This window comes from Clarias gariepinus, chromosome 1 (assembly GCF_024256425.1).
Source record: "Clarias gariepinus isolate MV-2021 ecotype Netherlands chromosome 1, CGAR_prim_01v2, whole genome shotgun sequence".
NCBI classification, from domain to species: Eukaryota; Metazoa; Chordata; class Actinopteri; order Siluriformes; family Clariidae; genus Clarias; species Clarias gariepinus.
In genome coordinates, this window is record NC_071100.1 from 13430490 (window position 1) to 13442283 (window position 11794).

General features: G+C 41.9%; 1 pseudogene; it reads left to right on the plus strand.

Moving 5' to 3' along the window:
• The first annotated feature begins 412 nt into the window (after positions 1-412).
• Positions 413-11480, plus strand: LOC128520302 (lactose-binding lectin l-2-like; annotated as a pseudogene).
• The last annotated feature ends 314 nt before the right edge of the window (positions 11481-11794 follow it).

Sequence of the window (11794 nt, forward strand, 5' to 3'; positions counted from 1 at the left end):
CATTTATGGAACATTTACTCCACACAGTCTTGCTGTAAATATACTGTACAGCAAGAATGACTTTAAATGTGTTAAATCATTTAATCAAGTCCACACAATTCCAATTCAAATATTAGCATATCCTGGTTCTTTAATCTTCAAGAATAATTTTATAAATGCAATAATCATAAACCGAAGTTCAGATGAACAGGATGATAAACAAGTGATGTTTTTTTTTTTTTGTTTGTTTTTTTTTTTGGGAAAGAGGAAGTTTCTTTCAGCATGACTATATAAGCATCAATACTTATCTGAGTTTGTTATATCAAGCAAGAAAAGACTCCTGATTACATGAAGGAGGAATTTTGGTGAGGTATAACATATGATGTTTTTATTTTATTAACTGAAGTTATGCTTTTCTTGCAGTATGTGAACTATGGCTCGTCAGACTGAAGTGGTTTTGCTTCTTTTTCTCACCCTGGCAGCAGCAGGTTTTGGTAAAATTATTTTCTGTTAAGTAGGATATGAAAACAACTAAAATTATACTCATTTAATAATGTAATCTTCCTATTAGTCAAATAAGGACAGGTTACATATCCTGTGATTACAACCAATGTGATTTTGATTTTGAACATTAAGATCTCTACATATTATTCATTTTGACCACTAGTACTAATGTTTCTCTGTTTTTTTTTTTTTTGCATTTTAGAGACAGATTTTGATAAGATTGTCAAAGGTAATTTGAATACCATACTTATACAGACATTATAACCAGAAGAAGACACTTTTTTATGTAGTGGCCTTAACAAAAGTGTATAAAAGTCACCAAATACCTTATAGTATATAAATTTGACAACATCAGTGACTCCACCATGTCTCGCCAAGATTCATGGCATGCAATTCAGCCATTAAATGAAAGAATAATATCTCTTAGTTTTTTGTGACCATAAAAATGACATAACTTGTGATCTCAATATCTTAATTAATCATCACCTGTTATTAAAATATAAACAACAATAGTGCAACAACTACATTTTAATTATGTTCTGTACTAACTGTTTTTGTTGTTCTTTTTGTTGTTCAAGTTCAAGTTCAAGTAGGCTTTATTGTCATTACAACCATATACAGTTAGTACACAGTGAAACGAAACAACGTTCCTCCAGGACCAAGGTGCTACATGCAAGATAAATTGACAACATAAATTAACATAGACACTAAACTAGCTAACCAAGAGGCCTAGTTAGCTGGCTAGCAGAGACAGAACAGAGAGACCTAACATAAATTACAACATAAATTAACAAAAACTAACTAGCTAAGTATAACATTTTTATAGACAACATAAAGTGCACGTGCAAATGTGCAAACAAGAGCAACAACAAAGTGACAGTGCGCAACCACGACATAACAGAACATAAAATATGGTGTTGAGGTAGTGGGTAAACATAAACATTCCCTAAAACAGCAGCAAGAATTAAGGAATTAGTGCAAAAAGTAGTCCAGTAATGATCATTGTGCAAAAGAGATAAACAGTGAAGCATTTACAGGTTGGTGTGTACAAGAAACAGCCACAATGCTGGTGGCTTTGCGGATGCAGCGTGTGATGTAGATGTCTTCAATAGAGGGGAGAGAGACCCCGATGTAGGGTTTTGCGGTCCGATATAGCACAATTCCCAAACCAGACAGTGATGCAGCCGCTCAGGATGCTCTCAATAGTTCCTCTATAGAAGGTGGTCAGGATCGGTGGTGGAAGCTGGGCCTTCCTCAGTCTTCTCAGAAAGAAGAGACGCTGTTGGGCTTTCTTGTGTAGGGAACTGGTGTTGAGGGACCAGCTGAGATCCTTCTCTAGGTGGACACCCAGGAATTTGGTGCTTTCGACGATTCCCACAGAGGAGCCGTTGATGCTTAGCGGAAAATGGTCGCCTCGTGTCTTCCTAAAGTCAACAACCATCTCCTTTGTCTTGTCAACATTTAGAGACAGGTTGTTTTCTTTACACCAGTCCGTTAGCCTCTGCACTTCCTCTCTGTACGCTGACTCATCGTTCTTGCTAATGAGACCCACCACGGTCGTGTCATCATCAGCGAACTTAATGATGTGGTTCGAACTGTGTGTTGCTACACAGTCGTGAGTCAGCAGTGTGAACAGCAGGGGACTGAGCACACAGCCTTGTGGGGCCTCAGTGTTCAGTGTGGTGGTGCCAGAGGTGCAGTTCCCGATCCGTAGTGACTGAGGCCTACCGGTCAGAAAGTCCAGGATTCAGTTGCAGAGGAAGGTGTTCAGGCCCAACAGGTTCAGCTTCCCAATAAGTTGTTGGGGGATGATAGTGTTGAATGCTGAGCTGAAATCTATGTACAGCATTCGAACATATGTGTCCTTCTTGTCCAAGTGTGTGAGGGCAAGATGTAGTGTAGTGGAGATGGCGTCGTCTGTTGAGCGGTTAGGACGGTACGCAAATTGCAGTGGGTCCAGTGAGGAGGGCAGCAGGGTCTTAATGTGTCTCATGACGAGCCGCTCAAAGCACTTCATAATGGTGGGTGTAAGTGCAACGGGACGGTAGTCATTGAGCTGGTCGTTCGGAGGAGGGGTGGTCTTTCTCGACGCCACGTCGTTCTGCCTGTCGAACCAAGCGTAGAAGTTGTTCAGCGCATCTGGGAGGGAACCGTCACTGTCACAGGCAGGTGATGTCGTCCTGTAGTTTGTGATGGCTTGTAAGCCCTGCCACATGCGCTGTGTGTTGCCGCTGTCCCTGAAGTGATTGTGGAATCTCTAGGCGTGTGCGCGCTTCGCCTCTCTGATGGCCTGAGAAAGTTTGGCCCTTGCTGTTTTAAAGCCACCTTGTCTCCTGCTTTGAAGGCAGAGTCTCTGGTCCTCAAAAGTGCACGCACTTCTGCAGTAATCCACAGTTTCTGGTTGGGTCGTGAGATGATGCTCTTGGAGACAGTGACGTCATCGGTGCACTTTTTAATGTAGCTGGTCACTGATGACGTGTACTCCTCCAAGTCAGTGAAGTTGCTAAACCAACCGTCTGCTAGCTGCATAGAGTCGTCACTCAGGGTTCACTGTATTAAGACTGTGTTTGTTCCCCGAGCTAAAAACAAATTTAGAAAGACTCAGAAAGTCTGTTTTAGTTAAACAAAATAATAATTAGAGATAAGAAACTTGCTTCCTGGTATAACGATCATACGCGCATTTTAAAACAGACCGCTCGGAAATTAGAACATAAATGGCGTCAAACTAAATTGCTAGTATTTCAAATAGCATGGAAGGAGAGCATCCTGAACTATAGAAAAGCTCTTAGTGTAGCTAGATCAACGTATCTCTCCACTCTTATAGAAAATAGCAAAAATAATCTTAGATTCTTATTTAATGCTGTAGCCAAATTAACCAGAAATAAGACCACTGCAGAAATCTCCACAACAACATCATGCAATAGTGAGGACTTCATGAACTTTTTTAATAATAAAATTGTAAATATTAGGCATAAAATTGAGGTTTTGAAACCGAACAATGTACAGTAATTGATGCAGATGTTAATCTAGCCATGTCAGATCAGAACCTAGAATACTTTACTCCCCTTGAGGAGAATTAACTAATTTCACTCATCTCTTCTGCAAATTCATCAACCTGTATATTAGATCCTGTACCGACACATTTTCTTAAACAGATAGTACCAGCAATAACAGAACCCCTGTTGAGAATAATTAATTCTTCACTCAGTATTGGTTATGTTCCAAAATCTTTTAAATTAGCAGTTATCAAACCAATAATTAAGAAACCTGACCTCGACCCCTGTCAGCTGTCCAGTTACAGGCCAATATCAAACCTCCCCTTTATCTCTAAGATTCTGGAAAAGATAGTAGCGGAGCAGCTATGCTCATATATACATAGAAATGGCATACATGAACTGTATCAGTCAGGATTTAGGCCTCATCACAGTACAGAGACAGCACTTGTTAAAGTAGTAAATGACATCCTATTGGCCTCTGATCAGGGTTGTGTAACTATGCTTGTATTACTCGACCTCAGTGCAGCTTTTGACACCGTTGATCACACTATTCTTCTTCACAGATTAGAAAATGTAGTAGGAATTAAGGGTACAGCCCTCTTCTGGCTCAGATCCTATCTGACCCATCGTTATCAGTATGTAGACTTAAATGGTGATTATTTTGCATGTTCTCTAGTGGAGTTTGGCGTTCCGCAGGGTTCAGTTTTAGGTCCACTGCTTTTTTCCCTTTACATGCTTCCTCTGGGCAACATAATCCGTAAGCATGGTATTAGTTTTCATTGTTATGCTGACGATACACAGTTATATGTCTCAGCAAAACCTGATGAGAAAAAACAGCTTAAAATTGAGCAATGTGTGCAGGACATAAGAAATTGGATGCTAATTAACTTCCTTCTGCTAAATCCGGATAAGACAGAAGTTCTAGTCATAGGACCGCATACAGCTAGGAGTAAAATTTTAGATCACCCCGTAACTTTAGATGGCCTTTCTGTTCCATTAAATGCAACAGTAAAAGACCTTGGTGTGATTATTGATTTCAGCCTTTCATTTGAAGCTTATGTAGATAATATTACCAGGATAGCATTCTTTCACCTCAGCAATATTGCCAGGATAAGAAATTTATTGTCGCTAAACGATGCAGAAAAACTAGTTCATGCTTTTATCACCTCTAGGTTGGACTATTGTAATGCCTTACTGTCTGGTTGTTCATAGGCTTCAGCTAGTCCAGAATGCAGCAGCGAGAGTCCTCACTAAAACCAGACGATATGAGCACATCACCCCTATCTTATCTTCACTCCATTGGCTCCCTGTGAAATTTCGCATTGATTTTAAAATACTACTCTTGACATATAAATGCAGGCTGCTTGTCAGTACCGCGTATTATGAAAAATACAGCTGGGGGCAGAGCTGTTTCTTACAAAGCCCCAAAATTATGGAATAGTCTTCCAAATAGTATTCGGGACTCAGACACAGTCTCAGTGTTTAAGTCCAGGCTAAAAAAACCTATTCATTTAGCCAAGCATTTTTATAAATAGATTTGCCATAGGTAAAGGAGCAGATCTGGGGGACTCATGGACGTAGAGTATTATGGTGAACTGGTATGTTTGGATGCTGTCTTCCTCACTCTCATTGATCACTCAGGTTTGCTGACGGTGAGGTGATTGTTTGCTTTACATCTCAGGAAGCCCTCATGTTTGTGTTTCCTTCTGGCTCTCCCTTTTAGTTATGCTGTCATAGTTAGTCCTGCCGGAGTCTCTGCTTGCACTCTACAGTTAATATACATACACATTATACATTGTGTGACTGTGACCATACCTAACTGCCATCTCTCCTCTTCTTCTCTTTCCCTTCCTCTTTCTCTTTCCTCTCTCTTCCTGTCTCCCCCTTTCACTCTTTCTCTCTCTCTGTCGAGCTACACATGTCGTTCCTGAGCTGCCAGTGATCCAGACTCCCTCTGCCCTCCGGACCTGTCTGACCCATCCTGGTGCCCCGCTTCTGGCTGAAGATCTCGTCACATGGATGCCCCGTGTGTCTCTCTGGGATGCGTCTGGTGTCTGGAGATGATTCTCCCTACCTAGAAAATGGTTCTGGCCTTGACTGGTGTTGGCAACTGTTTCTCTGGGGACTTGACTAGGTTCAGGACTGGAACTTCTTACAAGTCTACCTGGGTCTTCAATAACTACCTGGATTCCATATTAACATCAATTAACATCAGCTATTATAGCTGAACTGCCTCCCACCCTACACACTGTATTAATGCAGATCATTTACTGCTTTCTGTTTCACCCAAATGAGGATGGGTTCCCTGTTGAGTCTGGTTCCTCTCAAGGTTTCTTCCTATTACCATCTCAGGGAGTTTTTCCTTTCCACTGTCGCCCTCGGCTTGCCGGGCTTCCGCTTCCTTGCGCACCGCTTCCGATGACCCTTCCTCCAGCATTAGGCAACGCCGAGGCTTCGAGGCCTGGTTCACGCAGCAAGCCGAGGTCGCGTAGCTTTTTCCGCAGCTCATCGTGGATATCATTAACCGGGTTATTTAGGTTGAAAAGTGTCTGGCTGTTGTATGTACGGACACCAGTTGCGACGATATACATACACATAGTAAAATAAATGCGCTACACACAAAACGTAAACAACGTAGCACCATTTTGGCTCCAGAGCTGCGTGCTACTGCCGCGCCGTTGTTGTTGATTAATATCGAGTTAGATGCTAAAGAGGGTCGAATAAACAGCAAATGTTCCTCATGTTGTCCATTTGGATGGGTGACATATGAGGGACGCTGCTACTATCAGGCCAACAGAATAGACTGGGCTTCAGCTGAGGTTCAAATCATTTAATTTCATATGTATTTATATTGATTTTCAAAGAAAAATAATTACAGATGACATTTTTTTAATAAATTATATTATTCACAGCAAGTTGAGTGATAAGTAGAAGATTTATCAAGTATTTAATATTTTTAAGCTTTTTAGCATTTAATTTTATGACAGTGTGCTCTTGAGTTAGTGTTTGTATGCTCAATATAAAAACAACTTTTAAATTTAAATAGGGACCATTGTCCTATGCCTTATACATTTTCTTTCTTTGTTTGGAACACTTAACATTTTAAAACATTCTTTTTTCCCTAGAAACGCTGTCTGGATATTGGTGCACACCTAGTCTCGATACGCAGCGAAAATGAATACCAGCTGGTGAAGGCTGTTATTCGTGCTTTTGACCCAGAGGAGAATCCAACATACCGGGCTGACTGGCTGTCAGAGGGTTAGCTAAAAAAACTTTTATTTATGCAGGGAATCATGCCTGCGTACTGCATGATTTTAAATTATTTCATAAAATCAAATGTTAAACACTGTTATTTACACACAATTTATTCATTTTCATTATTTCATAAATTCAACTGGTTTTGGTCTGATGGCTCTAGATTGACTTTTACCAAGTGGAACCCAAATAAACCAAATTTTAAAAAATGAATGTTGTGTGCATGTGAACTGGGCTAGTATGTGGCTGTGGCTATAATCTATTATTTAATACTTTAGTTTAATAATGTATGTAATTCAGTTTTACATACAATTCCATATACATTATTCCCTCTGTGTCTGCAGGCTCAAAGAACTGGAATGATATTCCATGTGAACTCAGCTATCCTCTTAAACCAAGATGGCGCCGGTGAGGTCGGCTGCTCCGACTACCTTTTCTTTGTTTTTGTTTTTTAAGTTAGTTTTCAGCGTTTGTAAATCGGCAAAATACCAACATGGAGTACATTAGTTATGATAGAGACACTCTTGTTTCTATTGGTATACAATGTACTCACAATTCGAAGTTTTTAACCACGGATCCGAGCTGGCCGAGTGAGATCCTGAGGGACAACAAAGGACGCGACACGAAGCGGCGGCCCCGAGGAAAACGAGCCAGCGTCAGGAACAGACCAAGAGCCCGTGCACACCGCACACCTCTGCCTAGCATCCTGCTCGCCAACGTCCAGTCACTGGAAAACAAGCTTGATGACCTCAGGGCCAGGGTAAAGTTCCAGAGAGACATTTGGGACTGCAATCTCTTCTGCTTCATCGGTTCACCGCATGGACAGGACGCGAGACTCGGGGAAGTCAAGGGGAGGCGGCGTGTGTTTAATGGTGAACAGCAGCTGGTGCAACAGCGCGAGCGTTGTTCCTCTCACACGCTCCTGCACACCAAACCTGGAACTACTGTCCATCATGTGTCGTCCTTTTTATCTACCTCGGGAGTTTACATCGGTCATAATCAGTGCCGTTTATATTCCACCACAAGCGGACACAGACACTGCCTTATGCGAGCTGCATGAGGCACTCACACAACAACAATCACAACACCGGGACACTGCGCTTATTGTGGCGGTGGACTTTAACAGTGCCAACCTCAAACGCGCAGCGCCGAACTTTTATCAGCACATTACCTGCCCCACCAGGGGTGAAAGGACACTGGACCATTGCTACACCACGGTCAAGGATGGCTACAAGGCACAATCTCGTCCTCCGTTTGGTAAATCCGACCACGCCACCATCTTCCTCATGCCAAAATACAAACAAAGGCTGAATCAGGAAGTTCCGGTTCAGAGGGAGGTCGCACGCTGGACGGACCAATCGGTGGCCGCGTTACAGGACGCACTCGATGACGCAGACTGGGACATGTTCCGAAACAGCTCCGATGATGACGTCAGCGTGTTTACGGAAGCGGTTGTGGGATTCATCGGGAAACTAGCAGATGATTCCGTATAGAAAAAGACTATCAGAACGTTTCCCAACCAGAAGCCGTGGGTGGATAAAACCATCCGCGACGCTCTGAGATCTCGCACCGCTGCCTACAACACAGGACTTGCGTCGGGGGACATGGAACCGTACAAGGCTGCGTCATATAACGTCCGGAAGGCGGTGAAAGAGGCGAAGCAGCGCTATGGGAGGAAACTAGAGTCACAACTCCAACAGAGTGACTCTAGGAGCCTGTGGCAGGGACTAAGGACAATAACGGATTATAAAGCACCAACAACCGGTATGACGAACGCGGACGCGACTTTGGCAGACGAGCTGAACACTTTCTATGCTCGCTTCGAGGCTGCAGCTAAAGACGCTAGCGATGCTAATGCTAGCGGCGCTAACAGCTGCAGACAGGAAGACACTGACAGCACCGGAAACGCGTTCTCATCACCGAGCATGTCGTGAGGAGAGCCTTCAAGAGAGTGAACACCAGGAAAGCAGCAGGACCAGACGACATCTCAGGCCGTATCCTCAGAGCCTGCGCAGACCAGCTAGCACCTGTGTTCACTGAGATATTCAACATCTCTTTATCTCAGTCGGTGATCCCCACATGCTTCAAAGAGTCCATCATTGTTCCTGTCCCAAAAAAACCTCATCCTGCTTCCCTCAATGATTATCGCCCTGTAGCCTCACCTCAGTAGTGATTAAATGCTTTGAACGCCTGGTCAGAGACTTCATCATTTCTTCACTACCCGACACACTGGACCCACTTCAGTTTGCATACCGTCCAAATCGTTCCACAGACGATGCCATCTCTCATCTACTCCACACATCACTCACTCACCTGGACACTGGGGGGGGGGGGGATTATGTTAAAATGCTTTTCATCGACTACAGCTCTGCATTCAATACCATAATTCCCTCCACACTCACCACCAAGCTGGAGCACCTGGGACTCAGCTCATCTATGTGTCAGTGGATCTCCAACTTCCTAACTGGCAGACCACAGGCAGTAAGGATGGGCGGATATGTCTCAGCCTCCATCACTCTCAGCACTGGAGCCCCCCAGGGGTGTGTTCTGAGCCCCCTGCTGTACTCTTTGTACACATATGATTGTGTGGCCACTACCAGCTCCACCACCATCATTAAGTTTGCTGACGACACCGTCGTGGTGGGCCTGATCTCTGATAACAACGAGACGGCCTACCTGAAGGAGATTAGGAATCTGGAGAGCTGGTGCCAGAGGAACAACCTTCTTCTAAACGTCAGTAAGACAAAGGAGCTGATAGTGGACTTCAGCACTAAGCAGGAGAGGAACTACCAGACCCCTGTAATCAACGAGAGCCCAGTGGAGAGAGTGGACAGCTTCAAATACCTCGGTGTTCACATCACGCAGGACCTGTCATGGTCCTGTCACATCAACACCGTGGTGAAAAAGGCCTGGCAGCGTCTCTACCACCTCAGACGCTTGAGAGACTTCCGACTGCCCTTCGAGGTGCTCAGGAACTTTTACTCCTGCACCATAGAGAGCATCCTGATGGGAAACATCTCAACCTGGTTCGGGAACAGCACCATGCAGGACAGACGAGCTCCCTGACCTGCACTCAATCTACAGCAGGCGGTGCTGGACCAAGGCCAGGAAGATTGTGAAGGACCTCAGCCATCCCAACAATGGACTGTTCTCTCTGTTGAGGTCAGGAAAGCGATTCCGCTCCCTGAAGGCCAACACAGAGAGACTGAGGAGGAGCTTCTTCCCACAGACGATACGGTCTCTCAATCACACCACCACACAGTACTGACACACATATGGTTTTTACACACACACACTGGACATTCTGGACATTCGTTATGTGGCCACTGCACAACTACACCTGGTGGTCACAAGTCACTTTAAATAAATCACTTTTTAAGCATTTTTTGCACGGCACTAGACACTTTAAATATGTGGTTTGCACAAACAGTGGACATTACATTACCATTACATTACCATTCTTTCATCACTATTTATTCTAACACCATTCCACACAACCTACCCGTTCAGCTGCTCTTATTGTTTTATATTCCTTCATACATTCTTCAAATATTTTCTATATTGTGTATTTTGTCATACAGTTATTTATTTTTTTTAACTTTAGTTTTTATATTTTATTTTGTTCTTTCTAGTTCTATTTACCCTATATTTTAATTCTCATATTTATTTTTAGTCTTCTATTTTAGGTCACGAGCAGTTGCCTAAGCATTTCACTGCATATCGTACTGTGTATGACTCTGTATGTGACAAATAAAATTTGAATTTGAATTTGTGTGTGCCAGGAGTATTTAACAGAAATGCTCCCAGCCACACCGCACCAACTATTATACCATGTTCGATTTTTTGTTTTCTTGTCATTCATTTATAAGAAAAAAAAATATATATATATATATGTAAAAATAATGTGGAAATTGATAATAATCAGAGCAATAAAAATACTTTGTTGTCAACAATTGTATTTCTTTAAATTGAATTATTTTGGTGTCATTTATAAATACAGTGGTGTGAAAAACTATTTGCCCTCTTCCTGATTTCTTATTCTTTTGCATGTTTGTCACACAAAATGTTTCTGATCATCAAACACATTTAACTTTTAGTCAAAGATAACATAATTGAACACAAAGTGCAGTTTTTAAATGATGGTTTTTAGTACGTGAAACTCTGCTTCTTGTATAAGCAAGTATTGACAGCAAGTCATGAGTAGAATAAATAGAGTATAACTTTAAAGTTTATTAGCATTTAAATTCTTAATATTGAGTGCTAAATACTGTATGAATACCAGCTGGTGAAGGCCAGTATTTATGTTCATAAGCCCCAGGAGAATCCAACATGGATCAGGCTGACTGGCGGTCTGAAGGTTATCTAAGAATAGGCTTTAAATATTTTAGCAGGGAATCATAACTGCATAGTGCATAATTTCTAATTATTTCATAAAATCATGTGTTAAAAAATTTGGTTCATTTGGGTTCCACTTGGTGGAGCCATCAGATCAAAACCAGTTGAATTTATGAAAAGATAAATAAGTGGAAAGAATGTTTAAGTGTAAAAAGCTGTGTGCATATGAACTGGGCTAGTAAGCAGCTGTGGCTATAATCTATACTATAATACTTTAGTTAAATATTGTATGTTTAATTCAGTTTTACTGTATATATAAACATTTTTCCTTATGTGTCTGCAGCCACAAAGAACTGGAATGATATTCTGTGTGATCGCAGCTATCCCTTTGTTTGTGCCGGGAGAATTTAACTTCCAGCTAGACCACACCAACTATCATATAATGTTGGATTTGAAGCAGTAAAGATAAATGACATCAACAACAATATGTATTACTGAAGCTTCTAGGTTTTTGTTTTTGTTGTTCTCAAGTAGATGTTACTTTTGCAGATAGATGTTACAAATAGATAGATTTGCAAGGAGATGTTACATTTGCATTAAGTAGCTTGTTTCGGTTTTTTTTTTTCATTGTGCCCCTTAAACAAGTGAAAAAAAGGTTTGCTAAGTATATTAAATCCTAGCATGCCAAAGCATATTAAGTGTACTTGTTTCAGCCACTGAGCTGC